At 48.6% G+C, this 16,770-nt stretch overlaps 1 long non-coding RNA gene across 2 annotated transcripts; it reads right to left on the minus strand.

Moving 5' to 3' along the window:
* Positions 1-4,462: 4,462 nt before the first annotated feature.
* LOC119566846 lies at positions 4,463-16,455 on the minus strand. 2 transcript variants are annotated; one of them, XR_006292256.1, is made up of 3 exons: positions 16,421-16,455; positions 6,271-6,391; positions 4,463-4,800 (listed from the first exon to the last, which is right to left on the minus strand). It is a non-coding gene; the product is annotated as an uncharacterized LOC119566846 (long non-coding RNA). The 2 variants fall into 2 exon arrangements; XR_005226274.2 differs by lacking the exon at positions 16,421-16,455 and adding an exon at positions 13,104-13,870.
* Between the last annotated feature and the right edge of the window lie 315 nt (positions 16,456-16,770).

Genomic DNA, 16,770 nt, shown 5'->3' on the forward strand with positions numbered 1-16,770 from the left:
TCACTTGGGCCCACATTTTCAAAATAGGACAACCATAATAATGTCCAGCTCTGGTCTAGCACTTTTCATTGGTGGGTCTCCAAAGCGCCTTATGAAGCCACAGGTCAGTATTGTTATTAAAAGTGTCCACTCATTTTGGGGTGTCTCATCCTGAGATGCCTCAGGCTCCACCTGACTCCTAAAGCAGCTGCAGGGACTCAGCACCTCTAAGAAAGATCAGGTGCCAGGTGTCTCACATTGAACAGCCCAAAATTAAGAAGCACATTTTAATATGGAGGCCTCTACCTTTCTCTGCCTCAGCTTGTTCTGCCTGCCTGCCCATCTTTCTAGGGCACACGTCACCACAGCATCCAAGTGCATCAATTGTGTAATAAGAGGGATAACAACTAACCCGCCTTTGAAAAGCACGCTGAGGTCTTTGGATGAAAGATGTAATATCAGTACTGAATGCCACCTTAAGTAAAAAACACAGGGACCTGCACATAATAAGACAGCCCCTGCCTCAAGCAGTTTACAGTCGCAATAGGCAAAGGAAGTATTACTAACCCCCTTGTCTACACAGGGAAACTGAGGCACAGAAAGATCACATGATTTGCAAGAGGCCTCACAGGGCATCTATGACAAAGCTGGGAATTCAGCACAGATCTCCTGAGTCCCCCCAACAGGGCTGTAATTACAAGGCCATCCCTCCAGAGCAGTCAGAACCACTTCAAATGTTTTTAAAAATGAAGGATATTCCCAGACAAAAAATGCTGACAGCTGAACCTTAACTCTCAATTTTGGGTTTTTTTCCCTATTCATTGAAGATTATATAAATATATATACATTCTTCTTGTGAGGATTTTGTGCCTTCAGTTACTGATCTATACTCTCAGCTTTACCTGCACCCAATGAAGTTTTTCCTCTGTTGTCATACACTGGAGCTCTTATGACTACAGTGAAGAGGTGCTATAATGTACTGTATAATGTAGATTTCTAGTAGCTTTTCCCCACCATTGTCCTCACAGCATAATCCCCAATTTGAAAGCACCCTCTGTTGAGTGTCAGCTTTGCTTGTACCTGCGTAAATTAACTGCTGGGTGCAAATGTTAGCCTTTAGACAGCTGACTGATTTCCCTGCAATTCAGGCAGATATTAAAGTGCAAGCATTTGTGCCACACCGATAAGTATGGGTGCAGTGTTTGGATCCCCACCCTAAGAGTTTATAAACCCACAAGTTGGCTCTAGACTGGAGCCTGGAGAGAAAAGTTAGCCCCAACTGTGTTTTATCCTGTTTAATGTCCTTTTACTAGATGTTACAGCAAAGCTGCTCTCATCTTGGTATTCTTGCGCTTCAGGGCAGGGGAAAGCAAGTCACAAAGTTCCATGAAAGTGCCCTTACGCATGCGAAAGTTATAAGGGTTAACTACTTATCTTTTTCCAACTTGCATTACCCAGACATGTGAAATGCTTTTCCATGGGATTAGAAAGTCTGATGATGACAGGACAAACATTTCTGAAAACATTATTTACTTTCAACTAGTTCAGTTTTACTAAAACTTAAAGGCAACCAGGGACATTTAGATGCCAACAGGCTTTAGCTGACTGATCCCTTTATAATGTTCTACCGTAACACTCGTGTTATCCAGTCTTCATGCTTCAGGGCAAAACGTAATCACCTCCTGAATCAGGAAGTAATTCATTTCCTTCCCACCCCAGCATTGCATAAGTGAGTAGGTGCTTGAGGAGGCTGATTTACAGTCCTGTGAAACATCAGGTGTTGGCCACTCCAAGAGAAGAAATAATGGAGTGGATGGACTAACGGTCTGATCTGGCCTGGTGATGTTTAAGAAGCCACAAAGGGTTTAGTTAGAAAATTGTCTCTGGCCATATCACTGCACTTGCCCAACAGCAGCCAGCAGCAACCGGAAGGTAAAGCCCACTGTAGTGGAGATTAAATTAAATGCAGTGTAAACAGAATAAAGATAAAAACGAGTTTGAATCCGGTAACTAAAAGCCACACGCATCCTCCGCATGTACGCACGTGCTTTGGCAGCTCAGAGCCCACATGGTTCTATTGTCAGGAGTGACCAAAGGCAAGCAGCTCCCGCTGACCTCCAGGGGAGCTGTTAGATGCTCTTTCGAAAGCCTGGCCCCTTCCAGGTGACTGCATATGGCTACAGCCATATTGAGAACTGTGGTCCCAATCCATTCATTACAATGCTGTTAAGGGCTGGAAGCAGCTCACCAGCCAGGGCAGCAAATAAAGCTCCCAATGACAGCAGAATTTCAGTCCTGTTATGCACGGATGGGTTTATTTCTCAAAACTGCCATAGTCCAGCATCAAACAGACAACTAAGCCAGGTCTGTTCCCCGGAGCAGGGGCCTCCAGCAGGAGCCTGCTTGCTCCCTGCATGGGTGGCGGCTTTCATCGGAGGAGCAGCTGACCTGCAGGCTCTCACCTGATCCCTGCCCCTACCCCATTGCCTGGGAGACAACTAATGGGTCACAGTGAGAGCAGGGGCTAAGCCCCATCCCTGAGAGGGCCAGCCCACTCTATGACAAGGCTCATCAAAGAGATGTTCCTGATGATGATCTCAAGCTGGAGGGTGGAGGGGGCGAGGTGGGGAAAGGAGGGAAGAGGCCACATTCACTTGCAGTGCCTTGCAAATAATTCCATTAACTTTAATAACCCCCTTGGGACAGTGACCTCCTCCCCCGTGAACCTGAGTACACGCCGAAGGCCGGTGCTTGCAGCCCACGAGATCATGGGTGGCTCCAGCAGGGCAGTCCTCCCACCACTTGGCAGAAATCCTATTGCCCATAAAGTTCAGTGAACATCTGTTTCCAAGGCAGGCTACAGTTCAGCAACTTCCTGCCCTTGGCACCCACATGCCCAGACAGACAAAGCCTTTGCTACGTTGTCAGCACCAGCTGGGTCCCAAGTGCGTTGGTGGCGAGGGGTTTGATCAGCAAACAGTGATCGGAGCCACAACAGCGAATGCAGGATTTCTAACTCGTCCTTGCCAACACCAGACACCTCCCTCACCAGCCCAAGGGCTGCAGGTATCCTAGGGGAACGGAGCGCAGGAGCCCTGCGTCATTGTAGCTGCTGCAAGCTAGACAGTGAGGACCCTCCTCTCCCTTCCCCCACTCTCGCCTCTCCCTGAAACAAGTCAGCCACCCAGGCTGGGTGAAAACAAACTTGCTGCCTCAGTCAAAGGATCCCTCATCTCATCTTCCCCTGCTCTGCCCTGCGATCTCAGCAGTGGGGCCATTCTACATCGACCCTCCAGTGTTTCTGGGCACAACGGGCCCCCAAACTGCTGGCACCCCAGGTGGGTACCCCCCAGTATATTATGATTTGTATGGCAGGAGCACCTTAGTCCCCAAACCAAGCTCAGGGCCCCGTTGTGCAAGGTGCTGTACACACACAGTGATTAAGAGACAGGCCTTGGCCTGAGAAACAGAGGTAAAGTGATTTGTGCTAGGTCACACAGGAGAGCCAGGATTAGAATCCAGATCTCCTGACTTGCAGCCCAGGGTGCTATCTAACCAACTGTGTTGTCCAGTTTGAGTGTCTAATACATAGAGTGGGGGGTGGGGGGGCGGGGGAGGGAGAACAGGATGCAGTTCCTGTGAGGCAGGCTAAGTCATGGGGGCATCTATAATACATAGGCACAAAGTGGAGAAGGCTCTGGAAAGGGAGGGCATGGAAATCTCTGGCATTCAGCGGTGGCCTCTTATCTGAGGCCCAGCTAATCTGCGGGCTAAAAGGCCACAAGTACAGTCGAACCTCGATTTACACGGTGGTTACATTCTTGTAAAAACACCGTGCAAATAGAAATCACGTAAAAAGATACCAAGGGTCTATGGGAAATAAGGGTTTAGGTTCCAGGCTCACAAGATGACCTCCCTAATTTATCCAACACAGGTTTTATTTAAAAAAATTAATGAAATTTACACTTGCTACTAACCTTTACTGGTGTTGAGGATGAACTTGACATGATGATAATGCTGATGTTGTTGAAGTCAGAACTCCGAGGGTTCATCGGGGAGGTTGAGGAGCACGGAGGCCGGAGGAATCGGGGCTGCCTCTCCTCACCCCATCCAGCTGGCCTTGCAGGGGGTGATGGACAATCTGGCCAGGGGCCCTCGGGCCCCAGGCGTGCACGTGGGGAGTGGAGTCAGGCTATGGGGGCTTGCCCCACTCCACCCAACCAGCGCTCCACCTCAGAAGCGGGGTTGGGGCGTGGGGGCTTGCCCCGCTTTACCCGCTCCGCCTGCCCGGCACTCCAGTCTGGAAGCGGGGTCGGGGGCTTACCCAGCTCTGCCCACCCGACATTCCAGCCAGGGAGCAGGCAAGCCCCAACCCCACTCCCCAGCTGGAGTGCCGGGAGGGCAGAGCCGGCTGAGCCCCCACACCCCGACCCTGCTGCCCGGCTGGAGCGCCGGGCGGGCACAGAGGAGCAAGGCCCTGATCTCACTCCCCAGCTGGAGCACCAGGTGAGTGGGCGGAGTGGAGCCCCTGATCTCACTCCCCAGCTAGAGTGCAGGGTGGTCGGAGGCAGGTGAGCCCCAGCACCCCGACCCCGATCCCCAGGTGTGTGCCTGGGGCCGCGGGGGCCCCGGGCCAAGTGTCCATTGTCCCCTGGAAGGCCGACTGGAGCGGGTGAGAGGAGGCAGCCCCGATCCCTTCTGCCTCCCCTTCCCCACCAGTCCAACCCATCTGAAGTCAGGGCCCAAAGTGTCCCATCCTGACTATGCCACTAATCTGTACATCTTGGTGACTGCACTGCACCGTGTAAAAGTGAATCCATACTGTGTACAAAAATAAAGGGTCACAATTTATTGAGCGTGCATAACTGAAACCGTGCAAAAATATACCATGTATATCGAGGCCAGACTACCTTGTTTCCACAGCTCCCTGCAGGAATCAGGTAGGGGTCAGATTCCCCTCCTCCCTCTTGCCCAGGGGAATGGACCTGCTTTGCCTGCTCAGTGTTGGACTGGTTTGGGTTTTGAGAAATAAACCCCTCTCTCTGTGCACAAAGGGACAGGCTGCTGTTGGGAGCTTTGTTTGCTGCATCAGCCGGTGAGGTGGTCCCAGCAGCCTACAGACACTAACAGTGTTGTTACCCCAAATGGACTGGGACCACTATCGCCCTTCTTGGTCACCTGGAAGGGCCCAGATTTCCAGAGTACTGAGCAAGTGGAGGTCAGTGGGAGCTTCCCGGCACTAGCCACTCCTGACAATACAGCCACTCGGACCCTGAGCCAGCAAAGCAGGTAAGCACCTGGCTAAGCGTCTGCAGGATCCAGGTCGAAGGGTGGCTTTGGAGTGTGTAATATAGGCTCCAGAGGCCTCTGAATGCTGCCCCTCCTGTTACCCCATCATTATAGCACAACATGGTCAAATACCCAGGCTAACCCAGAATGAAATAAAAACAAACAGCCCCCTCCTCCCAACAACAATAGTCCCCTTTAACAGAGACTCCCCATATCCGGTGTCAGACCCTGCTGCTGCCTGACTTTCCCCATTCTCTGCCAAGGGAACTGCCACGGTCACATTGCTCTGCCCTTCCAAGACCTGAGTTACTAACGTCACCAGCTTAAAGACAAAGCTCCAACCCCTTTTTCTCCAGGCTCAGCCGTCCCTCAATGGTTTTGCGCCTGCCCCTCACTGCAAGTGGCTCCAGTTAGACCTCTCCCTCTGGCTGGTAGGGAGAACTTTTCCCTTGTTCCTCCTTACCCAGGGGCCCATCTGGGTCCCCGGCAGGTGCTTCCCTGGTGCCAGGCCAGAGGTGCCGACTCCATGGGTGCTCTGGGGCTGGAGCACCCACAGGGGAAAAATAGTGGGTGCTGAGGATCCGGTGTGCTCGGGAAGGGGGCGGAACTGGATGGGAAGAGGTGGGCGGGGGTGGAGTGGGGGCGGGAAGAGGCGGGGCAGGGCCTTAGGGGAAGGGGTGGAGTGGGAGAAGGGCATGGGGCAGAGCCGGGGTTTGAGCACCCTCCAGCACTTTGGAAAGTCGGCGCCTGTTTGCCAGGCCCACTCTGGGCTCCTACAAGATTTCTCCTAAGTCTTTCCTAGCCCCTGCCTTTCTTTTTTCTCTTTTTTAAGGTGAAGCAGAGTTGACTGAATAGTCCATACCTGCCACCAATTCTAATTCCTCAATACTCAGTTTATATTCTCTTGCTCTACCCCGTGTCTTTCAGTAATGTTACATGGCCTTTTTAATAATACTCCATTTCCCTGAGGTTTTTACTAAATAACAATGTAATGTTTGTTACCTTAAGACATTCCAATTCCTGAGCAAGCTTTTCCTTCTCTTTATCAAAGTCCTTACATGCCCATCAAAGGTGATCAATTGTTTCTTCCCCCTTACAGAGTGCATATAGTCCATCGTTGTGTCTGTTTGAAAAAGAGTTTTGGTTAAGCCACAATGGCCAGTTACTACTCTGAACAAAAGCCCTCCATTAGCCCTGTCCAGGCGCAGAAGTATGTCATTATCCTCAACTCTAGGGCACAATTCAAAAAATCTTTTTCCTCTCTCTTTATTAATCCAATTTTTTCCCCATTCTTCTTTTCAATTCTGCTGTCCTAGGCTTTTGAACTTCTGTTTGCTCCAGGGTATTCCTGTGTCACTCCTTCCACTTCTTACAGCGCTTTTAGCTGCTTTGTCTGCCATTTTGTTCCCTGTTATCCCAGTATGGGCTGGGATTCAGGCTAATGCTACATTAACCCCCATCTGTACTAACTGTGTTATTCGAAATATAACTTCACTGAGTAAATCACTTCTACATACCATAAAACCTGAGACTGAATCAGAAAAAATGACTGCTGCTGCTGGGCACACATCTCAGATCCAATTTAATGCTCGCATTATTGTTACTAGTTTGGCTGTCATGACAGCTACATAGTAATATTATTTTAGATGTACTCATTCCCAATTTTGGTGTACAATATGCCATCTCTACTTTTCCTGTTTTTTCTTTTTTGGACCCACCTGTATATATTTGACAAAATCATCTGCACTTTACATCTGTATAGCGGTATACTTCTGTCTCTTTTTTACCCTTAAGTTTATAAAATAAATCTAAATCCACATTTGAACATGCGACTTTCCATCCATAGCTAATTTTCCCATGATTAAAAGTTTTGACTTCATTCAGCTTTTCCTTGTCTTTCAACTTCTGCATCCATATTTTAACTGGAACAGCATGTGGAGTTCTAACATTGCATGCTTTGTTCACCTACCGAATACCTGACAATTTTCACATCTTTGTTTGGTACTTCCATCATTGTGGTTCCTGTTAACTTTGACCCAGAACGATAAGGTCAAGTAGTTTCATTTGCAGTCTAACTGGCATTTTGCTAGAAACTTTGTGTAGCGTGCATATAATAAATGCACTGCATGCAATTTGTAGTGCCTGGGCTTGTATTAAATCTAATTTTGTAAATTCTGATTTTGATGCTGACCTAAAAGCTTGGCAGCCATAGGTTCTGTATTAAGGTTCTGTATACCATCAGCAGTGCTTTCTTATCTGCTCCCAGTTAGTTCCAGCAAGACTTTTAAGCAGGTTAATCATTCCTGTACATTTATCTTTAACACAGTTTATATGATATTTCCAAAGTAATTTAGAATCAAATATTATTCCTAAGGATTTGAACCTTAACTCAATCTGTTTTCCATACAGATACAGTTTATGTTCCTTTGCCACTTTCCTTTTTCGAAAGATCAACACTTTGGCTTTGGCAAAGGAGATCCTGAAACCCACAGGCGTTTCCTCAGAGGTCTCTCATAAGGCTTTGTTGATGACCTTTTGTGCCATCTCAATATTCCTGCTGCTAACCCACAAAGCACAATCAGAGCACAGATCACAATCATCTGCGAATAGACTGACACCTACCTGGGCACTTATTTGTTCTGGGTGATCACGTATCATAATATCAAATAAGGTTGGGCTGATACTTCCCTGTATAATATTAAAAATGGTACACCACAGGGAAGTATCAGCCCAACCTTATTTGATATTATGATACGTGCATAGGCGCCAACTGGCGCACCCATGGGAAAAATTAGCGGGTGCTCTGCACCCACCATCAGCCAAGCTCTCCCCGGCAAGTGCGCCGCATCCCCGCTTCGCCCCCTCCCAGTGCTTCCCGCCCACCGCCTAACAGCTGTTTGGCAGCGCTTAGGACTTTCCGGGAGGGAGGCGCAGAAGTGGGGACGCGGTGCGCTCGGAGGAGGAGGTGATAAAGAGGTGGGGCAGAGGTGAGGACTTGGGTGAAGGGGGTGGAATTGGGGCAGGGCGAGGGTGGTGCAGGGGCGGGGCCAGGGGCAGGTCAAGCACCCACACGGCAGAGGGGAAGTCAGTGCCTGTGTATATATATATATCATAACTTTCAACTCTGATTGGCAGGGTCCTTTTACTCAAAAATTCTCGACTTCACCCATACATTCTTCCCTGTATCCCTAGTGCACCTACTTTGTACAATAAGCCCTCCCTCCATAGCAGGTCATACACCTTTTCAATATCTAGGACAGCAGCTATCATGAAACCTTTGTGTCTCATACTCTTTTGTATTTCAGTTTCTAATTTAACAAGGTGACGATCCTAAAACCATTCTGCACCTTGTCTATAATGCCATTATTTTCCAGATAGGCAACCAATCTTTCACTCACCATTGTCTCCATAATTTTACCCAGACAGGCCATAAGGGTAATTGGTCTATTGACATCCACTTTTGTGGATCATTTGCCTGGGTTTCATATTGCAATTCCTACTGTGTTTCCACCCTACCTATATAACTCCTTTCCCCCATATAGTGTTAAATAATTGCAAGAGAACCCTCAAACTGCTTTCAGAGAGAAATTTCAACATTATCTTACATCTATTATCTTTATCTGGGGATGTACTCTTGCTGATATCTATAGCTTTCTCAAGTTCCCACATACAAAACCATTCATTCAGTGTAGTATCTTCATCTTTACCCCAACTACATAATATATCATGACTTTCTTCAATGAATTGTCTTTTAATCTGGTGGAAAATTTCACTTAGATTTTCATCATTACTCACCCTTCAGAAAGTTTCTGCTAAAACTTCTGCTTTCTCATTATCAGAGCTTCTAACTATGTTGTCATTCCCAATAAGACCTGAGACGTGGCTAGTTTTAGTCTGAATTCCATTCATTCTTCTAATTTGCCTGGATATTTCTGATGCCTTGGTATCTTTATTGACCCACACTATTTCCTCCAACTCTTTTTCTTTGATTTTTTTTAAAATAATTCTTTGTGCTATTGCCTTACTTCTACACTTCATTAGATCATCACTATTCACTGTATTTTTATAGGCTTTGTTTCTTTCTTTAGCTGCCATTTTGCACTCTTCATTCCACCATGGAAGTGAGTTTTTAGCTTTGGGGTACTTCAGTATTCTAGGTCTGCCTACAGTAGCTGCTGCTTATCCCCTTTGTTACATCATCATTGAAGGTCTCTGTTATCACTCACACATGGTTATTTATAATTTCAGTGCATTTACTAGTAAATAGCTCCCGATTAGCTTTCTTAAATTCCAGGGGGGCAATTTTCCATTACCCTCAACCTTATATTACCCTTGAAAAGCAATAAGCATGGGGAAATGATCACTCCCTGTTCCTTCTTCTTATAGATTTCCCAGCTGCATTTACTAGCAATATCTGCTGTTATAATTCCCCAGTCCAAGCAGGAAAACCTACCCTGTGCTGCATTAAATCTAGCTGGGGTTCCATCATTTAAAACCACTAGATTGTTTTCATCAATAAACTTTTCAAAGCATGGGAATTTTTATCAGTGGTCTTCCCCACAATTTATTTTGAGTGTTTTGGTCACTGCATATAATATATGGTCTTTTAGTATTCTTCACTATTTCTTAAAAAGAAAAGGAGGACTTGTGGCACCTTAGAGACTAAAATTTATTTGAGCATAAGCTTTCATGAGCTACAGCTCACTTCATCAGATGCATTCAGTGGAAAATACAGTGGGGAGATTTTATATACGCAGAGAACATGAAACAATGGGTGTTACCATACACACTCTAACCAGAGTGATCAGGTAAGGTGAGCTATTACCAGCAGGAGAGTGCGGGAGGGGGGAGGGGGGAGACGGGGGACGACCTTTTGTAGTGATAATCAAGGTGGGCCATTTCCAGCAGTTGACAAACGTCTGAGGAACAGCGGTGGGAGGGGAATAAACATGGGGAAATAGTTTTACTTTGTGTAATGACACATCCACTCCCAGTCTCTATTCAAGCCTAAGTTAATTGTACCCAGTAACACGACTGCTACTCTGAAACCTGTCACTATTTCTTGTAACTCTGAACTTTCTAATTGCCCACATGGGTATTAGATATTATAAATCCTTAAACATTTCTCTTCTGCACTGAGATCTCAACAGCATTATATTCTTGGCTTACTTCTTTAGACTACATAGTAGTTGAGAACAATCTTTCCCTTGTGAAAGTACAAACACCTCCTCCTCTTCCTAGTTTTTGGTCTTGCCTAAAGGCAATATACCCTGGAATTTTAAAAGCAAGTTTTTCAGCCAGCCGTGTGTCCTGGCTACATATAACATCTGGTTTAGTTTTCATTTCCAGGATATTTTCTTTTAGTTCCTGACCACGTGCTATCAAACTGTGCACCTTCCAACAAAAGATTGAGATCCCTGTACTAGTCATATTTCACCATTAGCCTCATTCAGAATTGAATGAATACAGTCCATCATTGTGAACACAAGTATTTTTCTCCTGCCCTTGCTATAATTTTCAATTTTTCTGTTTTCTCCCCAGTGGTTGATGGATAACTTATCACTTTGATCATAAATGCAACAAATCTTTTTTTCCCAGTACTAGTACATCGTCTAGTCCTTCCGCAGTGTGTCATATGCTTTATAGAATGAGTGTCTGCAGTTCCCCTTTTCCTGTGCTGATTGTCTGTTCCTGATCCTCCTGATGCTTTGAGAATCTCCTTACAGCTTCCTCCTAAGATATGTTAACAGTTTTTTGTGTTTTGTATCTCTTTAGCTTGCCTTGCTGCAGTACACCCTCTGTAGGCTGGACTGTCATTACCACTGCAGTACTGCATTTCACCTCCGTCCCTTCTGTACAATTTTCACAGGAATGCCTCCCCCACATTTACCACATCTTGTTTTCCCTTTACACACAGTTGCTACATGTCCGTAGGGAAGCGGGGGATAGATAGCTTGGTTCTGAATTTCTGAAACCCTACTGTTACTTTTGCAAGTAGAGTCCCTCCCTTAAATGTAATCAGTACAGCTGTTGATGGCTTACTTTCTCCTTGTTTTCTAATTAGTCACTTATGTTTTCCTGTGCTTTTGGTTATCTCGTCGTTAGTCAGTTCTGATGGCACTCCACCTATTATCCCCTTTAGTTCAGTCAAATACTTTGGTAGCTGGCAACTTCTTTTAACTTTCCTTAGCAATTTGGTTTTAGCAGGTTGTCAGCTTGCTCTTTATTTTTACAATCAGCTAAAAGATCCCCACCATTTCACAGCTTCCTGACTCTTACAATATGTTTTTTTTAAAAGCCAGTCAGCTACTTTCCCAGGGTTAATATCCACAGGCGCCGACTTTCCAAAGCGCTAGGGGATGCTTTACCTCCGGCTCTGACCCAGCCCCCCCATCTCCCAAGAGCCCACCTTGCCCCTGCTCCACCCCGCCCCACCTCTTCCTACCCCCTCCCTAGAGCCTGCCTTGTCCTCTCTCCTCCCCCCATGCTCCCACCCTCCTTTGCATGCTGGGAAACAGCTGTTTGCAGCGAGCGGTAGGCCTTAGGAGGTATTGATTCGCGAGGCCCGCCAGCAGGCAGAAGGCGCTAGGGAGGGTGGAGGGAGCTGATCGGGGGGCTGCCAGTGCTTGCTCAGCACCCATCATTTTTCCCCTGTGAGTGCTCCCGCCCCGGAGCACCCACCGAGTCGGTGCCTATGTTAACATCACCTACTCTTATTTCTTTGCCTAGGGAGCTTACAATTATAGCATCCGGGTTTATTCCCTTGCTTTTTTGCTAATAGCATCAGATTCTACTTCTACTCTTTTCTCCCCCATCGCTTTGTATTCATTCCCCTCTCTAATAGACTTTTCTTCAGTTTCCAGAGTGACCTCACTCAGGGGTCAGAAAATCACCCCCCCTTTCCTCTTCCTGAGACAGCTGGCTCCTCTTATAGGAAGCCCAGGCTGCTATCATCTGATACTTGGTCACCTGACCCAACCACTGGCCCAAATCCATCACCTGGGTCACCGATGACTGCACAGGTGGGACTGAGCCCAACTCCCCTTAAAGGAACAGCCCATCTGTGACAGCCGGCCACTGAAGTCAATGGCAAAGCTTTCATTGATTTCAATGCAAGCAGGGCCATAGCCCTATGAAGTCTAGAAGGAAACAAAAGACAAGTCTCTAGCCAGGCCTGAAGGGAACTTTGCAGTGTGCTTAGCTGGCTGTCAAGGATGAGGTTGAAGAGTGTCCAGTTTTTGACCAGAACACCTGGTCGAAAAGGGATCCTGGCAGCACCGGTCTGCACTGCTGACCGGGCCATTAAAAGTCTGGTTGGCAACACAGCAGGGCTGGCAGACTCCCTGCCCAGCTCCGCGCAGCTCCCAGGAAGCAGCCGGCATGTCCCTCCAGCTTGGGGGCGGCCCTGGGGCACTGTGATCTGACCCCGCCCTGAGCGCCAGCTCCCATTGGCCAGGAACCGCGGCCAATGGGAGCTGCTGGGGCAGTGGCTGTGGGTGGGGGCAGCGCACAAAGCCCCATGGCCCCTCCATCTAGGAGCTGGAGGGATTTGACACTGCTTCCCAAGAGCTGCCTGAGGTAAGCACCACCTGGAGCTCCCACCCTGCACTTCCTCCCACGCCCCTGCCCCAGCTCGGAACCCCCTCCCGCACCCAAACTCAGCATAAAGGGGCCCAATTTCCAGAGGGTGGATGCTCAGCATTTCCTACAACACCACCCCCCCTAAATAAATCAAAACACATATATAACCCAAGCCAGGTCACAGCTCTTTGCTCAAACAACAGGATGGCTTTGGAGTGAAAATGACTTCATTTTTACTGAAAATTGATCCTTACCATATTTTGTAGGGGTGGTGGTAGAGGAAATCAACTTGCATGGAAAAGAGGTACATACTTTCAACATCCCAAACATTTTCACCAGGAGAATGGCCACAGGGCACAAACACTTCACACAAATGACAATTTCTGGGCTGCAAAATGGCCTGGAATTAAATGAGGACTCTTCACAGATGACACCGCTTTCACACAGCTGTAAGAAATGCTGTCAGAGCGTCACTGTACAGGAATGGAATTTAATAGCCTGGGTGAATTTCCATCTCTGCAGAGAGCATGCAAAGCTTATGCCCCTATTCTGAGGGCATCAGTGGCATATAGAGCTTCTGCTCCCCTTCTGCATGGTGGCAGAGTAACCCTTGCAAAGGTGGTCGGAGCAATATCAATGGGGTTAACTTATAAATCATACACTTAAAAAACCCCACCCTCCAGTGTTCAAAAAAATCCCTTGCAGTTCACCTTGCAATCAGAGCTATGGGGCAGCTTGCCGCATTGTGGAAGTCCTACACCCCCAGGTCAATCACCCCTAAACCTTGTCCAACTCATGCCCTTTTTGTAGCTTTAGGCTATTTATCTTCACTGGAGCTTTATGGGACAGGGTTTTTCATCCTCTGCTGGCTCAAGGGGTGACAGTCCTTCTGCTTTAATCCTGTCTCCAGCACTCCCTTGCAGAGCTTGGTGGAAGTAAGAACACACAGTCAAAGGGGCTGGGGGAAGAGGTTATAGCAACCACATTTTAAATTAACTTTTCCTTCTTAACAGATGGGTAGGGTGTATATTTCAGCAGCAAGTAGTGTCTGAAGGCACATTCTCACAAAGAATGTCTGAACAGTCCCCTGGGAATTCCCCCATCAGAATTTTGGGGCACTTTATTCTCTGAATGAGGTACATGCCCATCACGAGTGTCGGGGTGTCCTGGTTTTGCTATTGCAGACTGAGATGAATGTGTAATCTACTGACTTTGTGAGTAGGAGAGGAAGATTTTCTTCAGGTCAGGCAATGCCTGTGGTTTTGGAGCTGGAGGAGAAAAATTGCACGTGAAAGACTGGAACCTATCTAGCAATTGTGTCTGATGTCTGCAGAGGCGTCTGCGTGCAGATTTGGTTGTCCCAGCTCAAAAAAGAGATATCAGAATTGGAAAAGGTACAGAGAAGGGCATCAAAAATTCTTAAGGAATGGAACGGCTTCCGTATGAGGAGAGATTAAAAAGACTAGGACTTTTCAGCTTGGAAAAGAGACGACTAAGAGGGGATATATTAGAGCTCTATAAAATCTTGACTAGTGTGGAGAAAGTGAACAACGAAGTGTTATTTACTCCTTGTCCTAACACAAGAACTAAGGGTCACCCAATAAATTAATAGGCAGCAGGTTTAAAACAAAAGGAAGTATTTCTTCACACAACACATGGACAACCTGTAGAACTCCTTGCCAGGGGATGTTGTGAATGGCAAACCTATAACAGGGTCCAAAAAAGAACTAGATAAGTTCATGGAGGCTAGGTCCATCAATGGCTATTAGCCAGGGTGGGCAGGGATGCAACCCCATGCTCTGGGTGTCCTCAGCCTCTTTTTGCCAGATGCTGGGAATGGGCGATCAGGAGTGGGCCACTTGATGATTACCTGTTCTGTTCATTCCCTCTGAATCACCTGGCCACTGTCAGTAGACAGGATACTGGGCTAGATGGACCATTGCTCTGACCCAGTATGGCTGTTCTTATGTTCTAGAAAGCCATGAGGCTACTGCCTGTCAGACCCCTTGAGGTGGGATGGCCCGTGGTCTGTGTCAACATTGGGTCATGGATAGTAGAGGGCGAGCTGGTTGCTGCTGCTTCTGGGTGTCAGTGCGGCGGTGTTGCTATCTAACAGTACTGCAAGCCCAGGTTCAAGCCCTGCTGGTCCTTACATAGACTAGGATGCAGGAGGCCTGGCTTGAATGCCTGTCCCAGTCACAGACTCTCCGGGTGACACTGTGCCTTTCACTGCGAAGTGGGGATAATATTTCCCTACATCAGAGGGGATGGAGAGGATAAAATCCATTAGTAACAGTGAGATGGTGTGGTGGTGATGGCTAGATACAAACAGCTTTGTCAAGCTGCTGTTGACATGAAGCCAGCTTGATTGTGGTGTTTACTATTAATGACCCTAACTGTATAAGCTAGGTTGTCATCCATGAACTCTTTTAGCAGCATCCCAGCCTGGACAAAGCCCTCTCTCCTTTTGTAAGTGTGGTTCATTACATGCATGCAGTGAAAGTTTATTTGTATATACACTGTGGGGAGCACTTCTCTATTAGGGTCTGAGTGGCTTGTGGCTCAGGCCATAAGAGTGTTCCCACTCTCTGAGCTTCCTGTTCACTTCTGAGTGACTGATCGACTGTAGGGGCAGCTTCTTCTGGGCTGGAAAACACCTAGGGTTACCAACTTTCTACTTGCACAAAACCAAACATACTTGCCCTGCCCCTGCCCTGCCCCTTCTCTGAGGCCCCACCCCCGTGCACTCCATTTCCCCCCTCCCTATGTCACTCACTCTCCCCACCCTCACTCACTTGCTCATTTTCACCAGGCTGTCTCAGGAGGTTGGGACGCGGGAGGTGGTGTGGGCTGAGGCAGTGGGTTGGGATGCTAGAAGGGATGAGGGCTCTGGGCTGGGGGTGCAGGTTCTGGGATGGGGCCAGAAATGTGGGGTTCAGGAAGGGGCTCTGGGTGGGGGTAGAGGATGGAGGGGGGGGCTTTGGCTGGGGGTGCAGGCTCTAGTGTGGGGCTGAGGATGAGGGATTTGGGGTGCAGGAGGGTGCTCCAGGGTGGCGCCAAGGGGTTCGGAGGGCAGGAGGGGGATCAGGGCTGGGGCAGGGGGTTGGGGCTGAGGGGTTCAGAGTGTGGGGAGGGGACTCTGGGCTGAGGCAAGGAGTTGGGTGTAGGGGAGTGTGAGAGCTCCGGCTGGGGGTGCAGACTCTGGGGTGGGGCTAGTGCTGAAGGGTTTGGGGTACAGGAGGGTGCTCCAGGGTGGCGCCAAGGGGTTCGGAGGGCAGGAGGGGGATCAGGGCTGGGGCAGGGGGTTGGGGCATGGGGGGGACTTCCTCTGTGAATGAGGGGTTTGGGGTGCAGAAGGGTGCTCCGGGCTGGGGCCGAGGGGTTTGGAGGGTGGGAGGGGGATCAGGGCTGGGACAGAGGGAGTTGAGGCATGGGGGAGTGAGGGCTGCGGCTATGGGTGCAGATTCTGCAGTGGAACTGGGTTTGGGGTGCAGGAGGGTGCTCTGGGCTGGGGCCAAGGGGTTTAGAGGGTGGGAGGGGGTCAGGGGTGCAGGCTCCAGGCGGTGCTTACCTCAGGCAGCTCTTGGAAGCAGTGGCATGTCCCCCTCCAGCTCCTATGCAGAGGCATGGCCAGGCAACTCTGCGCTCCACCCTGTCCCCAGGCACTGCCCCAGCAGCTCCCATTGGCTGAGGTTCCCAGCCAATGGGAGTTGTGAAGCTGGTGTTTGGGCCTGGGGCAGCGCACGGAGCCCCCTGGTTGCCCCTATGCTGCTGCTTCTGGGAGCCACGTGGAGCCATGGTAGGCAGGGAGCCCGCCTTAGCTCCACTGCGCTGATGACCGGACTTTTAGCAGGCTGGTCAGCAGTGCTGACCGGAGCCGCCAGGGTCCCTTTTCAACTGGGTGTTCCGGTTGAAAACCGG

The sequence above is a fragment of the Chelonia mydas genome, chromosome 7 (assembly GCF_015237465.2).
Source record: "Chelonia mydas isolate rCheMyd1 chromosome 7, rCheMyd1.pri.v2, whole genome shotgun sequence".
Classification (NCBI taxonomy): Eukaryota; Metazoa; Chordata; order Testudines; family Cheloniidae; genus Chelonia; species Chelonia mydas.